Below are 20000 nucleotides of genomic sequence, written 5' to 3' on the forward strand. Positions count from 1 at the left end.
CCAGTGGTTTGCAAAAGAAGAGAATATTGCTGCAATTGATCATTTGAATATGGTTTCCTTTTTAAAGCCTTTCTTGCTGGTTCAGCTCTTTCTTTCAGAGCAGTACTTTCTGGTACTGACTGGGAGGTCCTTTTACCTTTCCCTCTAGATGATTCAAATACCTTTGGCTAACACTGTTAAAAATGTTTTTTAGAAAGGGTACAAGGCAGTATGATTGATCAGCTTTGGGAAGGCAAACACTGGACTAAATGCAAACATTTTTCATGAACTTCCTCTAAAGCAGGAGTTCTTAACCTTTTTTTTTTTTTTTTTGATGAGGGACCTCTTGAGCAGGGTCTGACAAAGCATGTGAACTCCTTCCCAGAATCAGGGTTTTAAATGCATAAAATAAAATACATAGGATTACAAAGGAAACTGATCACATTTAAACATAATGTAAAAACATACAAGACAAAACAGAACAAAAACCAAGTTCACAGTCCCTGGGGTAAGAGGCTGTGTTCCAAATACTCGACTTGTGTGAAGTTAGAGATTGTATTTTACACAATTATCTCTCCTTAATGTAAAAATTGTAATCAAGAAATGGCAAAGTAGCTACAATGTTAACAGGAAGTTTAGTTCAACAGGTATGGTGACCTCTTCTCACCTGGTTTGGGTCAGGTACTAGACTAAACCTGGGAAAAAGGAATAAAAACAAAAATGGAAACAGCTCCTGCCCTCAAAGAGCTTATATTTTGCCCAGGAACTACCAAAGGTTGAGTAATGGCAGTGGAAGGATGTCAGAGGTCACTGAGTTGAATTAGACTTGAGTAGGAATATTTTCTATAAGAGGTCAACTAGCATCCATTTGAAGACTTCCAGAGATGGGGAAGGAAAGCTACCTCTCTGCTGAGGCAGCCCATTTCCACTTTCCTGTGTTTTAGGTCTAGCTTTGACACTTAGTAGCAAGGCAAGCTTGAGTACATCCCTATGCCTTAGTTTCCCCATGTGAAAACGGGAATACCATATCTGCTTTGCAGATGAGGGAACAGATGGGAAAGTGCTTTAATGTCCTAAAGCTGGAAGGCACCTAATAGGCCCTTGTCTTACAGATGAGAAAACATCTAAAGATTTAAAGATCTAATGCATAAATGCATAAAATAAAATACATAGGATTACAAAAGAAACTGATCACATTGAAATATAATGTATAAAGATTATAAAAAATGCATTTAAAGATCTAAAGTGATTTGCCCATCATTATTGAGTTAATAAGTGTGGGAGGCAGGGTTTGATATTTCTGATTCCTGAGCCAGGGTTCTTTCCACTGTCCTAAAAAATCCCTTACCTGTCTTAATTATCTCCTCTGATGTTTCATTCTGCACTAAGCGTTCTGGGGTCTTGAACTCGATCTCTGGTAGTCCCCTTTCTATTTTTGATCCATTCCTAGGAATTCATCAGGGTACTCCCTGGGTGGAAATTCCCTCCATTGATGCATTCTGGCCACTTGCCTCCAACTTAGAGTCTTAGAAGGCTTTCAGAGAGCTCCGAGAAATCTCAGAAGATTGAAGATTTAGATGTGGTAGGCACTTGATAAATGTTTATCAATTGAACACGCTAGTCCAAACCCATCACTTTATAGATGAAAAAACTGAGGCCTAGGCAGGTTAAATAATTTCACACAGCTAGTTAATTCTTGAGGCAGGATTGGAACTCGGGTCTTCCTCACTCCAACGCTGATGTTCTATCCACTATACCAACCTTTTGCTTTTGTTCATTTGTTTCAAATGTGTATGACTCTTTGTGGTCCCATGTAGAACTTTCTTGGCAAAGATACTGGTGTGCTTTGCCATTTCTTTCTCTACCTCATTTTATAGATGAGGAAACCGAGGCAAACAGGGCTAAGTGACTTGCCCAGGGTCACACAACAAGTAAGTGTTTGAAGTCAAATTTGAACTCAGGTCTTCTTGACTCCAGCCCTCATGCTTTATATACTGTACCACCTAATTGTCCCTTAGCAGTCTCCTAAGATAAAAAGGCTTAGCCTCCAGACCTGATGAAAGGTACATGATCGTCACAGGACCACTGTGGCTACTATGGAAAGATTCTCTGCCATATAGCTGTCTGCCAGGCAGGCGATGAGTTTTCTATTTGTGACCACTTACTCTCAAAGTGGAATGGACCGCCTTGGCGCTTAGAGAATTTCTCTTTTGTAACAACAAAAACTGATGAAATTTGGGGTGATCCACATTGGTAGAGGAAAGACCCAAACTCAAGAAATCCCAGACTTTTAAAGTTTCAAAAAAATGCTTACTGACTCATGGAAGCTTACTGTAGGAACAAGAGCTGCTGCCATTTATCTTCTTCCCATCTTTGGAATAAAGGCAAGGTTTCATAATGGGCAGAGAGTTGGGTCTGGAGTCCAGGGAGCTGGGATCACATCATTCTTCAGATTCATTGATCGATTAAGTTTGACTTAAATGAAGCCTCCTATGCAAAACCTCTCCTGACTCTCCTCTTCCCCCTGTTGTTGGTGCCCTCCCCTTTTGTGCCCTCTCCTAGGAAATTCTTTGATTATTTATGTATTTATTTTAGGGGGAAGGCAGGGCAATTGGGGCTAAGTGACTTGCCCAAGGTCACACAGCTAGTAAGTGTGTCAAGTATCTGAGGCCAGATTTAAATTCAGGTCCTCCTGACTCCAGGACCTATGCTCTATTCACTGTGCCCATTTAGCTGGCCCCTGATATATTTATTTTGTATTTGCTTTTATGTCTCCATGCTGTTTTCTTTTCCAATTGAATGTCATTTCTTTGAGAACAGAGACTTTCCTTTTTGTTTTCATATCCCCCAATTCTTTTTTTTTTTTTTTTGCTTTTTGGAGAGGGGAAGGCAAGGCAATTGGGGTTAAGTGACTTTCCCAAGGTCACCTGGCTAGTTCTGTGTTAAGTGTCTGAGGTTGGATTTAAACTCAGGTCCTCCTGACTCCAGGGCCAGTGCTATATTCACTGCACCACCTAGCTGCCCCATATCCCCCAATTCTAAGACTAGTGTCCAACACATAGTAGGTTTTTCATAAATGCTTATTGAATGTCTTGATTCTGCATCCATGTTGTCTGATGTGTGTTGTTGTTCAGTCACGTCCCACTCTGTTACCCTGTAAACCATAGCCCACTCATACTGTCCATGACGTTTTCTTGGCAAGGATACTGGTTTGCTATTTCCTTCAGTGGATTAATGCAAACAGATCAAGTGACTTGTCCAAGGTCACACAGCTAATAAATGTCTGAGACCAGATTTGAACTCAGGAAGATGAGGCTTTGTTATTCCAGGTCTGTCACTCTATCCATTGCATTACCTAGCTTTCCCACCAAAAATATAGTTTCCCTAATTACCTCTTTTAATTAGGTCTATTTTTGCTTTTGTTTTATAAGATCATAATTGCCTTTTGTTCAGTTGTGACCTCATTTGGAGTTTTCTTGGCAAAGATACTGGCGTGGTCTGCCATTTCCTTCTCCAGATCATTTTACAGACAGGGAAACTGAGGCAAACAGGATTAAGTGACTTGCCCAGGATCACACAGCTAGTAAGTATCTGAGGCTGGATTTGAATTTAAGCCTTTTTGACTCCAGGCCCAGCGCTCTATCCTCTGTACCACCTAGCCTGCCCCACCATATGACCCAGACCTGAAAGTAATTCCCTCTTTTCAGGGTTGTTGGTAGGGAAGTGATCTGCAAACCTTACGACACTATGTAGGCCTGAGTTCTTATTATTCATTGTCAGGAGGTAATAAATGTAACTTGAGACCTACCTTCAACCTAGCACAGTTTTAGAAGCTTCCCTGTTGTCTCTTCAAGGGTCAGCTGGGATGAATTTATATCCCCGAGCTTTCCTTAAGGTATGGGTTAACTGAAGCCACTAATCTTAAAAAAAAAAAAAGTCTCCCCCCCCCCCACCTCATGCTTCCATGGCTCAATGAGCATTTCACCTGTTTTTTGATTAAAACCATATGTGACCATGATGCTTACATGCCTCATAGTGGGAAACTACAACTGACTCCGTCCACTCAGTTCCGGAACAGATTTAGCTCATTCCCTGCTTGGGAAACTCTCAAAAGGCTTATATGAACTTGTCCCCTGATTTCTGATGGGTAGGAAAACCCCCAAGCCAGGCTAGCTCTCCCAGCACAAAAGTCTGTCCTCTCCTGTCACAAAGATGTTAGTGCCACTCCCAACTGATCTTGTCCCTGGACAAACCAATTCCTCCTTCTCCACCCTTCCCTCCTGCCTCCTCCAGCTCTGCCATCCTGCCCTCATGGGTTCCACATCTCCCCTTCCCTCTTCCTAATTCCAGAGTAGGACATGAAAGGGCTGGACTTAGGGTCTCTGTTGTCTCCGGGGAAAGTGAGAGTGTTAGAACCTTACTGCTTTCTTTCATACCAAATGACAAGTGAATCATACTTTCTGTAAAGCCTCTTAGAGAGGCTGAATTCTATAACTTGCTCATGTCAGCAGAATACAGATTGAAACATGACTATAATAAAATGAAAGACAGTTACCTAAGCACCTGATTACACAGGGAAAAATATTTGGTTTCAGCACATATTTCAGGTCCTACACTCAGGGGTAATCTTGAAGGACCTTCACAGTATAAATTATAGAAATATATTGTCAGTCCCTCCTCTAGTCATTAATAAGACCAACGAAGTGGGGCCCTATTGATGGTGGGGGAAATCTCTTCAGGATAGGATCCTAGAGTAATTTTAAAATAAAATGATAAAAGATAGCCTCAATTTTAAAATCTGCTGTATTCTGTCAAGTCAATCAGTGATCGAAGGCTTCTTGCTGGATAGGACCTTAGAGGTAACTTGATCCTCTCAGCAAGCTGAGGCCCAAATAGATTTCAGTAACTGTCCCAGAGCCACAAAAGTAATGCATAGTAGAGTGAGGATTTGAATTCAGTTCCCCTGATTCTCATCATAATGCTCTTTCCACATTGCTGTCTGGTTGATGCTGGGGAGCCTGGTGGTGCAGTGGACAGAATACTGGACCTGTATCAGGAGGACCTGAGTTCTAAACCCAACCTCAAACTCTTACTAGCTCTGTGATCCTGCATAAGTCACTTAACTCCTGTTTGCCTCATTTTCTTCATCTGTAAAGTGGGGAAATGGGATAATAATAGCGCCTACTTCCCAGGATTGTTGTGAAGGTCAAATGAGATAATTGCAAAGCACTTTGTGAAACTTAAACCAGTATTTAAATGTTAGCTATTATTTTGAAATGGAGGCAGCTAGGGCACAGTAGATAGAGTGCTGGGCCTGGCAGCAAGAGGACCTGAGTTCAAATCTGACCTCAGATACATAATAGCTTTGTGACCCTGGAAAAGTCACCTCACCTTCTTTACCTCAGTTTCCTCATCTGTAAAATGAGCTGGAGAAGGAAATGGCAAACCAGTCTGGTGTCTCTGCCAAGAAAACCCAAAATGGGGTCATGGAGAGTTGGACATGACTGAGAAAAAAACCCCACTAAATTATTTTGGGAAAGTATCTTATCCTCCTCTCAATAGAGAAATGGTGGACACAGGAACAGAATGCTACATGCGATGATGTATTGGTTTGTCTTGATTTTAACTTGTTTCTCCTTGTTACAAGGAAGGATTCAATGGGAATAGGCAGTTATTGGGAAGTGACAGTAATATTAAGGAAAGTCAATTGGTAAAATTAAAAAGGAAGGGGGGACTAGTCAGTCATAATAACTGCTTCCACAAGCTTTAAAATCCTACTCATATTTTGCTGAGCTGAAGGGACCCAGAGCTGGAAGGGTCCTTAGAGCACAGAGTCCAACCTCCTCATTTTACAGATTGGGAAGCTGTAATGTTAATGGATATACGATCTTCCCCATCCATTGATAGGCCTCACATGGAGCCCATGAAGGGAAAATTGCTTAGGGGAGGCTTGCTTGTAGGAAGTCTTTCACACCTTTTGCTAATTTCTAATTAGGCATTGAGTTGGGAGGGTAGTGATGCCTTCTGGCTCTGAGAAGTGTGTGTGTGTATATATATATATATATGTATGTATATGTATATATACACACATACACATACACATACACATACACATACATATACATATACATATACATATACATACTATGAGCTGGTATTTTGCTTTGGGGCTCACTTATGAGAAGGATCTTGTAATTCCCTGGTTGAGATTCTGAGTGGCCTGATGTTCAGAGTTCCCCACCTGCTCAGATGTAAAGGCTCTCTCCATCCAGGAATGTATGTAAAGTGTATAGTTGATTTAGGGAGTCAGAGCCCTGTCTGTTGGTCTTTATTTTTCTGCTTGTATTTTCTCTGAAGTTCAGGGTGCTCCTGACTTTTCCCCTGAACTAGTGAATGTAATTAAAAAAGATTGTTGACCCCTTAAACAGCTAGCTTTCCTAGTAAAGCAGATCTAAGAACTTGTGCTAGCAGCCATCCTGAGTATGCCAGAGTGGTTGCCACTACAGAAACTGAGGCCCAGGGAAGTTAAGTGACTTAAGGTCACAAAGGTAGGATTTGCATGCCCATTCTCTGATTTCATAACCAGCATTCTTTCCTGTGTTCCCTGTTAGACCCTTCAAAGGGAGTCTTCACTGTTTTATTCCAGAGCTTGTCTTCCTTGGCCCTCCAATGGGTCTTTGATTGTTGGTGTATATATTATATCTCCCTGCCAGATTTGAGTGAGTTTCACAGCATCAGGGACTGAGCCTTAGTTAATTGTATCTCTGCCCCCTCCCATCACAATGCTCTGTACACAGTCAGTTCCTTGCATGGAAGGGAGTGGATGGTGGTTACCACCCCACTTAGAGAAGTCTGAATTATCTCAGACCAGTCCTCAGCAAACAGTTTGAGTTAACCATGAGCTGTCTTGGGCCAGGCATTCCCCTTTCCCCTGCTTAATTTTATTCTCAAGAGGATCTTAAGGGGAATTTAATCCATATGCTTTGAATTCCCAAGCTCATCAAAATGCAGTTTTCCAAGAGCTGTTTGATCGCCAAGATGTCATATGAATGTCTTTTCTTTTTTTCACCCCCTCCCATTTCTTGTGGAGGAGGGAGGGTAGGGAAAGAACTTGCTGTTTGCCAAGAGTAAATGAACTCCAAACCTGAAGAGTTTTAGTTTGCTTCAAAATATGAGGTCTAAGACATCGAGGTGAATTGTTGCTTGGCCAGAGGCCTTGAGTATGTTTTTTGTCTGATGACAGTTTTCCTAAGGCTGGATACATCCCTTACTGAAAACCCAAGAGAGTAGGAACTCACCCTTTCAATTTCCTGTCCTAGATCCAAATGACCCTCTACGTCATAGCAACTCTGAAGCCTTCTTTGGAACATGTTTTTTGAATGTGTGTACATTTTTGAAATTCAGTTAAGGTTCATGGGTTAGACTGTTATGTCCATTGATATACCTGGTTTAGAGTTAGGATTAAGGTTAAGGTATCACCATATTTTCCAGGTTTTTTGAATGACTCTCTTCTCTCAACCTGATTTTCACCCTTCCCTCTAGTACAAAAAGTTTCCCCTTCCCTTAAGTGTTCTTGTAACATTTATTAAATGTCTGTTATGTGCAAGATATTATGCGTGACTCCAGGTGATACAAAGATAAAAGTGGCAATCCTTGCCTTGTCTTCAATGAGCTTATGTTTATTTGACTGCAGGAAGATAAAATGACCTAGGTACCAACCTTGACTTTGTTTGGGGGTCTCTGTTTTGTATGGGAGAAGAAATAGCACAGGGCATAATGAGCTGCCAATTTGGCCAATTCTTTCAATCAAGAAGCTGTAGCATGCACAGGGGCCACGCCTCTTGGCAAATGGGCTAACCAGGTTCAAGGTAACTGACAGGCGTCAAATCCATCGGTGAGTCGGGGGATGTCTATCTCAGGCATGTGAAGACTGCCACCCGGCCCCCACCCCCTGGTGGAGTGGACAGGTGAAAACAATTTGTGGTTGAAGCAAGTGATGTGGAGAGCTTGGAGTTGGCCAGACATCAAAGATGCCAAGGTCATCCATCATTGTCTTGACTTATGCCTTGCCACTGGACTCTGGACAAGTGATGCTGAAGAATCTGTGCAACTCTGCTTCACTTAAATCTGATTCATGCACAAGTCAAGATACCCTCCCAGGATATCACTGGCCCTCCTTGAAAACAAAGGGCGAACAAAAACAGTGTTGTGTTTCCCAAGCAAGTGAAAATTCAAACCCAAGGGGAGCTTTCTCTTCACTGATCTGCTTTTCTTTTATATATCATTGAATCTTATTCCAAGGCTTCACTGTGATAAGAAGGTGTGCCTGAGGTCTCCAATGCTATGCCAGCTTGAGGAGAACATTGAATATGGATTGTCTGTCTGTGGCTTTGCTGGCATCTTCCACCATCACACTTCCTTCCAGGCTACCTGTGCACTCTCCCAATGGGGGCCTCCAGCTCTTGCCCTAGGACACTGTGGTCCTGATCAGTGAGGGTTCACCCTGTCTAGTCAGTCCTAGTCAACTGATCTGCTTCACCAACATCTTCCTTCCTTTCTCCATCCTACCCCATTCCCATCCCTTTCTATTTCTTGCTACAGGAAGAGCAATAAAATCAATATTATCATTGTTTCTAGAAGGGCCATTGCCCTATGGTTCAACTCACCATACCTGTGACTTTCCAGACTAGAATTCCCTTTTATGGTCACCATATGTTATGTCCTTCATTAGAATATATTCTGTTACTCCAAGGAGAAGAGAGAAAGAGGAAAAGGTCCTATATGTACAAAAATATTTATTGTAGGCTTTTTGTAGTTGTAAAGAAGTCAAGTCAACAAACATTTCTGAAATACCTATTATGCTAAGTTCTGGGGAAAGGACACCCCCCCTCCCCCAACCAATCCCCAAACCCATACCCTGCTCTAAAGGAGCTTGCAGTCTAACAACGGATGGGACAATATGAAACAGCTACATATACTGGGGATAATCTTAGAGCTTTGAAACCCCTTCAACCTGGTTTAGCCCATCTGCAGAAATCGTTTCTCAGGGTGTGGCCACTCTGCATGCTACAGTTTCGTGGAGACACAGGTAAGAGTTAGATGGATCAGGTAGGTACCAAAGGTGGAAAACAGCCCTGAAAAGGGCTCAGAAGCCCTCACACCAGAGGTGCTAGTCTTTCCTGAATACAATCTACACCCCACATATATCTTTATGTTCCTTGTGTATGTGTATTTTTAGTACAGCACTTTGAACATGGTAAACGTTTTTTCATTCATTCATTCTTATATATCTCAAGTCCAGTTCTTACTCCTCATTCTCTTTACCTTCCTTCTAGTATCAGGTAGAAATGTGGTACTTGTCCTTGCTGAGACCACCCTTTTATACATGTGCCCATAATTACATCCCTGTCCATCTCCTCCAGGAATTTCTGCCTTCAGTGATTCCCCATCCCTCTTGACCTTCAGTCTCTCTTTATACATTGGCTCCTTCATTGTACCTAAAAGCATGTCTAGATTTCTTCCATTCTTAAAAAACCATGGTGGCTAGGTGGTGCAGTGAATAGAGCACTTGCCCTGGAGTCAGAAGGATCTGAGTTCAAATTCGACCTCAGACACTTGATATACTTACTAGGCATATGACTTTGGGCAAGTCACTTAACCCCAATTGCCCTCCAAAAAAGCCAAAAAACAACAACAACCCTTCACTTGACAACTGTCCTCTCAAACTAACTCCTGTCCTAAAGCCCATTGGTATGAGACTCTCTCCTTGTTGAAGGCTCTGCCCCAAGTAAGGGGTGGGGCAGAGTTGGTGGGAAGTGAGAGCTTCAGTTCAGACCAATCTTTGGGATTCTCCAACAGAAAAGTCCCTTTTGAACGCTCTTTGGAGGACTCTCTAAACAAGAGTCTTCTTAGAGTATATGAATGCTTCTGGCTTCCAGCCTCGGGAGAGGGAATGGCAGAAGCCGACTCTGCATCAGGTTGATGGAGAAGACTCTGGGAAGACATGAGAGGAGTGAATGACCTGAGTCATCCTTCTCCACTCATCTATTGCCTGGTCGATGTTCTCATATTCTTACCTTCTCTGACTTCCGTTTTGATCTGAGTTCGATAAATGGGCGTCTTTGCTATTTGCTCTGCGTGTTCATTGTGGAAGTGGTATTAGGTAGGGGAGGGGTGAAGCTTGGGTATAAAACTTGGCTCCCACTTCTTCTCAAAGTGACAAATCAATCAAGTTAGATGGGATCAAATCATATCCCCTAGATAAACAATATTTAAGGGAGCAGATAGATATGCTTCTAGCCTGGTTCCATGTCTCTCTGAGGAGAGTGAAGTGGCCTCAGTCCTAACCTCCTGCTTCCTCTCCTGGAAGGAATGAAACCCTCCCTCAGAGAAGGGTGGAGGGAGATGAGGCTAGGGATGTCTATCCTGCCTCCCTTCGATCCACACGTACCACAGGCCGTTGTCACGGATGGACCTCTCTACATATGTGGGCTCCACTCTCTCTGTTGCTAGACTATAATACTTTGTCTCCTTCCTTTTTGCAGCCAAACTCCTAGAAAAAGCTGTCTGTCCTTGTTGACTACATTTCCTCACATTTTGTTCACTACTCAGCTTCTTGCCAACTCGTTTCCCTTCCCATTTCTCCATCGAAACTACTATTTCAAGGTTACAGATTATTTCAGAGTTGAGTCCTATGGCTTCCTCCCAAGCTCATGTCTTGCCCCAGGACCCTCTTCTCACCTCTCACTGTGTGCTTTCTCTTTTGATAAACTCATCCAATCACAGAGGTTCAATTTGTCATCTCTATGCAGCCAAGTCTCACCAACTACTTTCTGGACTGTTCTACCTGATTGTCCATAGGTATCTCAAACCCAACATACCTAAAATGGAACTCATTATCTTTCCCCAAAGTCAGTCTTGCTAACATCCCTTTTTCTACTGAGGGCAAAAATCAACCCATCAATCAAAAAGCATTCACTAAATACCCACCATATACCAGAAACTATGCCCAGCCCTGGGGATTGAAGGGACAAAGCGAAACCATCACAGTCCTTTTAGACACTCAGGTCTGGCACTTCATACTTATACTCCCCTCTTCCCTCTCTCATCACCTATAATCAATCAGCTGCCAAGGTTTGTGGATTCCACCTCTACAACATTTCTTCATTGGCTCCCTTCTCTCCATTCACACAGTCATTAGCTCTCTCCATTCACACAGTCATTAGCTCAGGCCCCCAGTTGCCTCTCATTTGGACTAATGAAATAATCTCTTACCATATTTCCCTTCCACTAGTCTCTTTCCTCTCTAATCCATCTCCAACCCAGCTGCCAGAGAGATATCCCAAAAGCACAGATCTGATGATGTCAATCCCCTCCTACATGGTTCCCTATTTCCTCTAGAATCAAATACAAACCTCCCTACTTGGTGTTTAAGGCTTTTTGTAATCTGCCTGGACTGATTACACATTCTGCCCCATATGCTTTCTGGGTTCCATGCAGTCAATGCTACCGACTCCTCTGTAGGCATGATATTCCATCTCCCATTTCCAGGCAGGCACTTGCACAGGCTGAATCCTATGCCTGTAATGTGCTTTCCCCCCCCCCCCCACTTCTACATATTCTTGCTGCTCAGTCATGTCTGACTCTTTGTGACCCCATTTGGAATTTCCTTTTATAAAGACACTGGAATGCTTTGCCATTTCCTTCTCCAGCTCATTTTATAGACAAAGAACTGAGGTAACCAGGGTGAAGTGATTTGCCCAGCATCACACAGCTAGTTAGTAACTGAGGTGAGATTTGAACTCAGGAAGATAAGTCTTCCTGTCTCCAAGCCCAAGACTCTATTCACTGTGTCACTATGTGCCCTTACTTTTACATCTAAGAATCCCTTATAGTCCCTTCAAGGTTCAACTCATGAGACACCTCCTACATTAGACTGTTCTTGTCTACACTCTACTCCCCTCCCTAGTTATTAGTTCTCTACTTCTAAAAAAAAATCACTTTGCATTTACTTTGAATATTGTTTATCTGTATAAATGTTTCCCCAAAGTAAAATGTAAGATTTCAAAGCAATTTGTTTTTGCATCTCTTTCTGTAGCACCCAGTACAACATCTGCATCGTAGGCACTTAATAAAAGATTGTTGAATTGAACAAAATCAATCACGACGAGTGTTTGCTTGTTGGAACCATGACTCTGGCATGGAGAAGTCAACATAGGTGATTTTTCTTAATAGGTAGGCTAATTTTGTTAAAGCAAAATTGAAAAGGGGAGTTTTCTTTTAGTAAACTCACTACCACTTCTTCCCCCTCCCCCCTGCCTGGACCTGAAAGGCTGGCCGTAACTGTGGGAATAACCCTTAATGCCCCACTGAGAAAATCTATTTTTTCTATTGGCCTGTGAAAGTACACCGAGGAGGCATGCTAATTCCTGTGTCTCTCCAACCGTATCCTACTGAGGATAGAATCTATTTTTCAAAGACAAAACTGTGATTTAATTTAGTGTCCCCTTGACATTTTTCCTCTCAAAGCCACGTGAAGGATGCTTATGTTAAGGAAAAGGTCTGGGGAGACCTTTCACAGATCACTACATTTCATGACTGGGTGGTATAACCCGTGGCTCACCTGCTTTAAATTATAAGTTGAAGAACAGGCGCTTCTTCATCGTGTTCCAACTTCTCTGCCTGATAAACCAGAGGCCAAGGTGTCATTTTCCCCACTATGTTGTGGAAATGTCCGCAGAGGCAGCCCAGACTCCCTGCAAAGCTGCTCTGTGTAAGTTGTGACCTCTACAACCTGCCCCCTCCAGAACTATCCCTACTGACATTCCTTAGTATAAAAGATATTCAGTGCTGGAACCTGCTCCTTTGGCAAAGCCATGTCCCAACTCTAGCAGCCTCTGAACCAGATTCCCAAGACAGAAGGATGCTTTGCTCTCTCAGATGCTGCTTTGGGTGAGATCAGGGAAGCAAGGGGAAAACAGCTCTGATATTTCTCTCCATGACTCTGCTAGTGTTCTGGCATGTAGTAGGTATTTAACAAATTAAGTGTCTGAGGCCAGATTTGAACTCAGGTCCTCCTGACTCCAGGGCCGGTGCTCTATTCACTTCACCACCTAGCCTCCCCCATCCTTCATTTCTGAAGATGATCAATTTACATCATGGGTGATGTCTTGATTTGTGTATGAATTCATTTTAAGCAGGTCAGAGTTAACCAAAGTCATCAGCCTCACTCTTTCCTCCAGAAGTCCAGTGAAGTCTAGTGGCAGGACAAAAGTCAAGACCACTAGTGACAGGTCAGAATGCAGAGGATGATTCTGGTGTCTTTGTTGCCTGACTAAGCTCTAAGCATTGTATAGCACCAGCTTCAGACACCTTCGTGGCAGTTGGGACAAATTGTTCTTATCCACTCATTCCACCAGGGAAAGTCTTCACATGCATGAGATAGGCATCCCCCTAACTCCACAATACATTCTAAATGGCTAGGTGACCTTAATATTAAAGATCATACCATATTAAAAAATTAGAAAAAAAAACAGATCATATACTTCTCATAGCTATGAGCAGAAGATAAATTCTTAAATAGCAACAAAGAGGCATTTCAAAATATAAAATAAATAATGTCGATTACATGAAAATGCAAAGCAGAGACAACATTGATGCACCTAGGCTGAGAGTGATCAGATGGGGAAAAAAATCTTTGTATCAGATTTCTCTGATAAAAATTTGGTATCTAAGATATATAAATAATTAATAAATATGTATAAGACTAATAGCCATTCCCCAGTAGATAAGCAGTTAAAAGATATGAACAAGCAGTTTTGAAAAACATTGCTAAGTATTCACAACCACATGAAAAAAGGCTCCAAACCACAAATGACAAGAGAAATGAAAATCTAAACAATACCGTAGTTTCACCTCAGATCCTGCAAACTGGCAAAAATGGTCCAAAATGACAATAGTCAATGTCGGAGAAGTTGTAGAATGATAGATTTACTAATGCATTGTTAGTGGAGCTGTGAAATGGTACAATAATTTTGGAAAGCAGATTGGCATTATGCAAATAAAATGACTAAAATGTCTATACCCTTTGGACTACAGACTCCATTATTTGGCTTATACCCCCAAATAAGCCCAACCAATCCCCACATACACTGAAATATTAATAATAGTGCTTTTTGTGATAGCAAAGAATTGTAAACAAAGAAGTGCCCATTAATTACGGAATGGTTAAATAAACTGTGGTACAATGAATTTAATGAATTAATAAATGTATTACTACATTGTAAGAAATTATGTGAGATGAATATAGAGAAACATGGAAAGATCTATATGAACTGATTCAGAGTGAAGTAAGCAAAGCCAAGAGAACCATATTCACAGTTACTACAAAGATGTAATTGAAAAAAAAAAACTATACATAAAAAAGTAAATGTAACAAATTTATAAAAATCCAGCAAAACTTGAATGAAGAAAGATGAGATTTCCCCAATCTACCCCATTCATGGAGCTAATAAGTCCACAGAAGTCACATGTGTTGCATATGTTTCTTGACTTTTTCAATGTATTGATCAGTTGTGATGATTTTTTTCCCTTCTTAAAAAACCCTGTTGTTATATGGGATTGTGAGGGGGCAGAATACTTGGGATAACTGTGATGATGTAAGAAACAGAAGATACCAATAAAAACTTTTTTTAAATGCTTGTTAAATTGTGAAAATGGACAATTTTGGGACTTAAGAATGATGATCAAGGGGCGGCCAGGTAGCACAGCGAGTAAGAAAGAGCACCGGCTCCAGTGTTGGAATGACCTGGAGATCGAATCCTGGGCTTAGACACTTAGCACCCACCCAGAAACACCTGGCCATGTAACCTTGAGCAAGTTAACCCCAATTGCTTAGGGGTGGCCAGGTGGCTCAGCGAGTAAGAGCACCGGCTCCAGTGTCGGGATGACCTGGATCAAATCTGGGCTCAGATACTCAGCACCACACCCAGAAATAACTGGCTGTGTAACCTTGAGCAAGTTACTTAACCCTGATTGCTTAAAAAAAAAAAAAAAGAATGATGATCAACCATGATACCAGAAGACCAATGACAGAACATTACCCATCTTCTGAAAGAGAATTGATTAACACGTAGAAGCAGACACGTTTTTTTAAACCACAGTCAATAGGGGAATTTGTTTTCTCTGGGTATGCTTATTTGTTATAAGGGTTTTGTTCTTTTTATTGGTGGGAGGGAGAAAAAAAATCAATGCATAATTTAAAAAAATTTTCATTTAAAAATTCTTGTTAAATTGAATTGACTCTACTTAGAGTTGTCGTAGGCTGCTCCCAAGCATTTCTTCTTCCCTGCCTTCCCTCATTTTCTCTTACTGCAAACCACAAAGGGACAGATATTGGGAGACAGAGTATGCAATTCAGAGAGTACTGACTCTGGGGTCAGTGGATTTAGGTTCCAATCTTTCTTCTGTGACCTTAGGTAATTCATGTAACTTCCCTAATTCCTCATCTGCTAAATGAAGGGCAGAAGGGGTGCCTTTCAGCTCTAGATCTATGACCCTATGATCCCTGTCTTTTCTTGACCAGTTCTCCCTTGCCACCAAGTTGGGGATACCAGTTACTTTGCCCTGAACTTGCCAGAGGCAGGAGAGATCTGTTTGTGGATTGCGAGACTCAGTGTGACCCAATATTGACAGAGGGAGGTTCTCCTCAACAAGTCTATCCTGTATGACTGGAAAATCAACCACTCCCCACAGAGATTCCTCATACCTGGGGCTTTAGAAAACAGGCTCTGGCGTGCTAGCTTGAGCTCTTTTGGCTAGAAACCTGGTTCTGCTCTTGCTCCACATGATATTTATTGGAGTCTACTCTCATAGATTGTATTCAGCACAGCTCCTGCACATGGTCTAGGCACACTGAGGGATGAGTCCTGGCCTTGGGCCAAACCTGTTATAACAACCCAGCCATATCAAAGTGTCCTTGAAATTCCCCTGGACATTCCCCTACTCTGGTAGGGTCACTAAAAACCACCATTGCAGTTATTCAGCATTCAGTTGTTTTTATTCATTTACATCAGTGTAGTCATTGGGTAAATTGTTTTCCTGGTTTTGTTTCATTCACTTTGTATCAGTTCATACGAATCTTCCCAAATTTTTCTGAGTTATTTGTATTTGTCATTTCTTAAGGTACAACAGAATTCTGTTGCATTCATAAGCTACAATTCCTTCAATCGTTCCCCAATCAACTGGTACCTACTTTGGCTCCATTTTTTTCCTCATCAAAGGAGATTATTCATTGGACATAAATTGTGTGATTACTCACCAGGTGTGTTGTAGTAAGGATGAGATATCTAGCCTCTGAAGTCCCTGCCAACTCCGGAGTGTCTGTGAAGTACAGATCTATGTACACCTGCTTTTAATAAAAAATGAGACGTGAATATTTTCCTTTTAAAATATATACAAGGTAAATTAGGAAGTTATTATATGCTTCATGGAGGAATTCTTTGTTTTACAAACCAATTCTCCATAGGATTCTTTCATCTAGCAAACTCCCTAATGAACTTAAAATATAGTTCAATTTATACAAATTTGCTTTAATGCAACTTTGGAGGAAAACAATTCTAGTTAATGTAAGATAAAACTGAGAATATGAATAAAGCTGATTCGATTATGAAAAAGTCTGACTTTACTTATCCTTTCCTCCTCACATTTAGAAATTATATGCCTTAAGAAAACCAAACTTCAGTCATGCCCCAACACAATTCCAAACCCTTAGCATGCACACACACACACACACACACACACACACACACACACAATCTGTCCCTATAACAAATAAAAACCAATCAACAAAGCAACTATGTGTTATAGCCCATAGCACATTGTATCTGATAAACTTTTACCTCTCACTGGAGGGGAGAGACTCATCCATCATCCTCTGCACTTTGGAAATAACATTACAGTTATTCTGTATTAGGTTGCCTTTTTGTGCTGTTTTCATTTCTATCATTGTAGTCATTACATAAATTATTTTCTTGGTTTTGTTTAGTGTTCTTTGTATCAATTTATTTGAATCTCCCCAAATCTTCGGAATTATTTGTATTTTTCATTTCTTATGGAACAACCTACAGGTACCCCGGTTCCTCAACCATTCCATTCCCTTATTAATTGACACTCACTTTAATTCCCTTTCTTGTTGTTGTTGCTAACACACGAAAAAGTTGCTATGAATGTTTTGATATATGTGAGAGCTTTATTTCAATCACTTACTTACCTAGTGTCTTTAAACAGTTGCCAAATCTTGTTTCTATCTCTCTACCATCTCCTGCCTCCTTCCCCTTCTCTCCACTCTCAGACACCGCCCTTGCTCAGCCCTGATCACCTCTTACCTGGACTGTTGCAATGGCCTCCTCATGGGTCTCCTCTCACCAACCTATCTTTCTATACCAGTAGTGTCAAACTCAAGTCGAAACAAGGGGTCACTAAACCATATAGAAGGATCCCTGTGGGCTGTATATTGACTTAGAAAACCACATGTTAACATTATTGATGTTTTATTCTATTTTTAGGACAGTGGGTGGCTCAGTGGATAGAGTGCAGAGCATCGTCAGGAAGACTCATCTTCCTGAGCTCAAATGGGGTCTCAGACAGTAGCTATGTGACTCTTGGCAAGTCAGTTGTTTGCCTCAGTTTCCTCATTTGTAAAATGAACTAGAAAAGGAAATGGAAAACAACTCTAGTATCATTGCCAAGAAAATCCCAAAGGAGGTCACAAGGAGTTGGACACAACTGAACAACAACAAAAATTCTATTTTTATTTCTTTTGTTAACTATTTTCTAATCATATTTTAGTCTGGCTTAGGCCAACCATGAATGTGTGTTTGACACCTCTGATACAACCACCAATGTGATTTTCCTAAAGTATGTCTGGATATGTCACTGTCCTACTAAACAAATGAAGGCCAGTGACTCTTAATCACTTCTGGGATCAAATGTAACTCTAGTTTGGTGTTTGACCTTATCCTTCCTTTCCAGCCCCTCCATGCACTCTATGGCCCAGCCCCACTGACCTAGAAGGTCCTCACACATGACAGTTCTCCATGACTTTGTGCTACTGTTCCCCATGCCTCAGATGCTCTCCTCCTTCACTTTCCCTTCTTGGAATTCCTGGCTTCCTTCAAGAGTCAGATCAAGGACCACCTTCTAGATGAGACCTTTTCTGGCTCCTCTCTCATCCCTATCCTCATCCATGTCATATTCTAGCTTTCCCCTCTACGTGTCAGCTTTGTACATGTTGGGTGTAGACCTACTATGTGCCTACTATCTCCACATTAGACTGTCAGCAACTTGAAGGCAAATCTCTTTTGTTTTTTTCCTTTGTCTCTCTGATCGATGCCTACTGTAGTGCCTGAAACCTAACAGGCATTTAAAAATGATTATTGAATGATTGATCAATTAAACTTCTTGGGGAAGAGTGGGATCTCTGGGCGAAGAGAATGGATTTGTTTAGTGACTCTCCCCCATGTAATTCCAAATCTCACCATGATTGTTACAACTGCCTCCAAATTCTTCTCCCTGACTTGTCTCTCTCCAGTTCTAGTGGCCTCCTCTTGTTTCCAGGATCAAATGTAAACTCCTCTGTTTAGGCTCTTAAAACTACACAATCAGGCCTTCGCCCATCTTCCCAGCCTTGTTGGCTGTCACTCCCCTGCCCATACAGCGCTCTTCAGCCAAGCTGGCCTTCTTTCTGCTCCTCATGCCCAGCTGTCATCCCCCATCTCTCCCCTTTTGCAATGGCTCTCTCACCTGTCTGAAAGGGAACATTTCTTATCTTTGCTTCATACTGGCTCCCTCTTCCTTTAAGAAGCAGATCACTTCTACATGAAGCCTTCCCCAACTGAAAGTGTTATTGCAAGTTATTACTTGTTGATTGATTGATTGTTTTCCACACCAATTGGACAAATTCACAGCTCTACCAATAATATTTGAGTATTTCAGTTTTTACTTTCATAGGACATGATGGGGAATTGAAAGGATTCTGGATTGGGGAAATGGTATCTTTTAAGTGCTAACTCTGTCACTTATTAGCTAGATTACTTTTACAAATCTCTTTAACTTTTCCACTAAGTTTTTCCATTTGTGAAATGGGGATAGTAATGCTGGTTATTCCCATCTTATGAGATCATATCAAATGAAATCACTCAGGCAAAGAGTTTTGCATCCACTGTCATCATCCAAGCACTTACCAGACTGACTGCAGCTGGGGCTGGGGCTCCAGTTGTCCCAGGCCTTAGGGAGTCCCCAGCATGAGCCAAGTTGGCCCAGGCCAGATTTGTCTCTGACCCTGAGAAGTTTACCTGTTGTATTAGCAATGCAATATTCACAATGCCTACGGAAATTACAGATATTCTGATGTAATTATCAATCACAAAATATATCAGGCTTTCTATATGGGGGAATAAGCTAGAACATTTATTAAAATACCAAAAGACCGAGTCCCAAAACCAGAAAGTCAAAACCATCAGAGTAGTTATGAAATTGGCACAGGTAGATAAAGTAGAAAGCACCCACATTCTCAAGCCTTTAAAACAGAACAGGCTACCTCAGGCAAAGGTCCTTCTCTCCCCACTCACAGCAACCACCCAGCGTCCAGGAAGCACTCTCCCAGCAGCTCTGGCCCCTGGCAGTCCTCAGCAGGAGTCCTTAGCAGAAATTCTGGCTGACTCAAAAAGGGATTCGCGCTTCCGCTGCCACTGCCTCTGCTGCTGCTGCCCGAGGTTGCTGCCACTGCTAGCCACTGCAGGAACTCCAGCTTGGCTTCCACTTCCTCTTGCTCCACCCCTTCCTGCTATGTCAGCAAGTCCAATGGGGCATGGAAGATCTTTAAATCCCATAACCCTTACACCTGTTCTCATCTGCTTTTCCTGACTGTGCCAGTGTAATGGGAATGTGAATTTTTAAGATCTTCCCTGCCCCTAGGCTAAAGTGCACTTGGAGCCTGAGGTGGGAGGCTTGTTTTTCAGGAG

General features: G+C 41.7%; 1 long non-coding RNA gene across 1 annotated transcript in view; it reads right to left on the bottom strand.

Annotated features, from left to right (window-relative positions):
* LOC138158433 (uncharacterized) overlaps positions 1 to 16382 on the bottom strand; it is a 23773-nt gene extending 7391 nt beyond the window's left edge. Inside the window, exon 1 of the long non-coding RNA XR_011167640.1 lies at positions 16298 to 16382. This is a non-coding gene — a long non-coding RNA (uncharacterized lncRNA). The remainder of the gene's footprint in view (positions 1 to 16297) is intronic.
* Between the last annotated feature and the right edge of the window lie 3618 nt (positions 16383 to 20000).

Source organism: Petaurus breviceps, unplaced genomic scaffold, assembly GCF_028583685.1.
Source record: "Petaurus breviceps papuanus isolate PSGF00001 unplaced genomic scaffold, PetGlider_PUasm1.0 174, whole genome shotgun sequence".
NCBI lineage: Eukaryota > Metazoa > Chordata > Mammalia > Diprotodontia > Petauridae > Petaurus > Petaurus breviceps.